The sequence below is a fragment of the Dreissena polymorpha genome, chromosome 2 (genome assembly GCF_020536995.1).
Source record: "Dreissena polymorpha isolate Duluth1 chromosome 2, UMN_Dpol_1.0, whole genome shotgun sequence".
Classification (NCBI taxonomy): domain Eukaryota; kingdom Metazoa; phylum Mollusca; class Bivalvia; order Myida; family Dreissenidae; genus Dreissena; species Dreissena polymorpha.
Window position 1 is genome coordinate 99,130,499 of NC_068356.1, and position 3,310 is coordinate 99,133,808.

The window sequence follows — 3,310 nt, forward strand, 5'->3', positions numbered from 1 at the left end:
ATGCCCTCTTTGTTGTAAAATTGACACTGACCAGCCCCAAATGCAATCTCAAGCTTGGTCAGTCTATACTTCCAAACATAAGCTCTATAGCATAAACAGATGCCCTCTTTGTTGTAAAATTGACACTGACCAGCCCCAAATGCAATCTCAAGCTTGGTCAGTCTATACTTCCAAACATAAGCTCTATAGCATAAACAGATGCCCTCTTTGTTGTAAAATTGACACTGACCAACCCCAAATGCAATCTCAAGCTTGGTCAGTCTATACTTCCAAACGTAAGCTCTATAGCATAAACAGATGCCCTCTTTGTTGTAAAATTGACACTGACCAGCCCCAAATGCTATCTAAAGCTTGGTCAGCCTATACTTCCAAATGTAAGCTCAAACGCATAAACAGATGCCCTCTTTGTTGTAAAATTGACACTGACCAACCCCAAATGCAATCTCAAGCTTGGTCAGTCTATACTTCCAAACATAAGGTCTATAGCATAAACAGATGCCCTCTTTGTTGTAAAATTGACACTGACCAAACCCAAATGCAATCTCAAGCTTGGTCAGTCTATACCAGTGCCTTCCCCAGGAATTTGTTCAGGCGCCCCGGGGCCGACCGGGGGTGGGTTCGGGAGGGGTGTCCCCTTCCGACGTTGATTTTTTTTTTATTTAACGTGTCAATTCACGTTCTGTGGTGCGATTTAACTAAAAAAAAAAACAGCGTCAAAAGACGTCATTTGGTGCGCTATGACTCTTCAAAACAATCCCCCAGTCATTTAAAAATATTTTTTTTTTAAATATTGTTTAATTGTTATAAAACTTTTCCGCACAGATAGTAAAATCCCGACTCGAACGATTCCCCAATACATCCGTTTCAACCCGACTCTATTACTGTATACTTACTATTTTTCAAGTTTCTATTTATTACCCGATAATCCCGTTTATTCCGTTTTTATCAATCTCTTTCTGACAAAATATTTAGGATAAAAGCTTTCAGTTATTTCTTTAACACAAACCTTGCCATTTTTTAAGTGACTATTTATAGATTTGATGAAATATTGCCTCTGAATATGCGTCAATCCCCTGACCTGTTGTGTGCTTGTTAAAACGCTCAATACACGCCATTTGTATGCAATAGACGCGACGTTGTTTATGCTGCATAATTTTCGCGCTCTTTTTAATTGAGAAAAAGATTCGACACAAAATAAATTTGCACTGCTAATTTGAAGCAAAAATATTTAACGTTGGGGTAACATTTACATTCGGAAGTGTGTTTCGGATTAAAAACGCGTTAACATCGACTTACGGTAATGGGTTTCGGATTACAAATTTAATTATTCCCATTTGAGATTTCAACAAATATTAACCGTTGCGTTATAAATTAAACGATAATTTGTTTACACACTTTACGAGTCGAATAAATGTTTTGACGGAATTATGCATGAAATTCACGCTGTCCACGAGGATCACGGCCGGTTGCCATCATCAGTCTTCTAACTATCGATTATCGGACGAAACATTTACAAGTGTGCGTAATTAATTCAACGAAAATTTGTTAAAGCGCATTACGTGTCGAATAAATGTCAGAAAAACGAGGTTCTATAAATGGACATGTTGAAATATACATGTACTGGAATTAAATAAATTGTTATCACATAATTGTAACCGGGAGTCATTTGCACAACTTACTCGCTATAATAATTAATTGTTTACCACTTGCAATTAATTTCTCGTATTAATTATGAGTCATAGGTAACACTTGTTTACAGTAAAAAGGTGTGATGATGATGCCCGAAACCGTCTTTAATGTTCTGTACTGTACTAATTACCGGTTTTATTTTACTCAAATGGTACAACTTCTTGCTAATCAAGCTGCGATAAACTCTTACTTCATGCCCGACGTCAATCAAAAATAATGGTCGATAGTTAACCCCGCCCTCATAAGCATTCGCGTAACCGATTGGACGATGGACTTCACAGTTTGACGACTGGAAAGTTACCAGATACATCCTTGTCAGCATTTAAATGACCGTGTAATGTGGCTAGAATAATCGATACGCGCGTCATGCTATTCTCTTATCAGTGGATTATCCATTACCCCATGTGGTGTTTATGGCAATTACTTGTGAAAGTAGGTACCGAGTGCTCTTTTTAAACAGGGAATATTGATACACTGATAGGGAAACCTTGATTTTTTTGGACAATCTCCACTTTCTTTTACTGGAGAATACCGGTACACTGATCGGAAAATTTCAAGCGCCCCGGGGACTCTGATTTCGAAATTCAAGCGCCCCGGCAAGGGGCGCTTAAATGGCCTGGGGAAGACCCTGTATACTTCCAAACGTAAGCTCTATAGCATAAACAGATGCCCTCTTTGTTGTAAAATTGACACTGACCAACCCCAAATGCAATCTCAAGCTTGGTCAGTCTATACTTCCAAACATAAGGTCTATAGCATAAACAGATGCCCTCTTTGTTGTTAAATTGACACTGACCAACCCCAAATGCAATCTAAAGCTTGGTCAGTCTATACTTCCAAACGTAAGCTCTATAGCATAAACAGATGCCCTCTTTGTTGTAAAATTGACACTGACCAACCCCAAATGCAATCTAAAGCTTGGTCAGTCTATACTTCCAAACGTAAGCTCTATAGCATAAACAGATGCCCTCTTTGTTGTAAAATTGACACTGACCAACCCCAAATGCAATCTCAAGCTAGGTCTCAATGTAAGCTTCCCACACAGAGCATTTGAATGCAATACCTTTATCAAAACTTAAGTTATTGAGCTGAAATTGTTTATACATTTTTAGTAAAATAGTCCTTGACCCAAATACCTATCAAATACAAACTTTAGATTGGTCTCCATTTAAACTTGCTTTGTCATCTGAATATCATCAATAATGGTTAATCAAACTCGAGTAATTGGGAACAAAAAACACTTTTATAGAGGAGAAAACTTGGCAAACCGGGGATAATTAAAATGCCATAATTCAGAAGTATTCCTGGGATTTTGATGGTTATCAAACTTGTTAGATATTATATGCCAACAAACATTACCACCATGTTTCATGATCTCCAGATGCAAACTATGGGAGTAGATAGGAAAAGGGAATTTTGGCATTGTTTTACAATTTAAATAATTCAGATGTGCTTAATGGGATCTGGCTGGTTAACAAACTTAGCCTATATATTACATACATTAACATTATTACAGCGGATATATTACAACCATTATTAACAAGTTGCATGATGATCTGATTTTAACTGTTTGAAGTACATGTATTGAGTTTAAGATCTGCTATTAAGTGTTCATGGATGA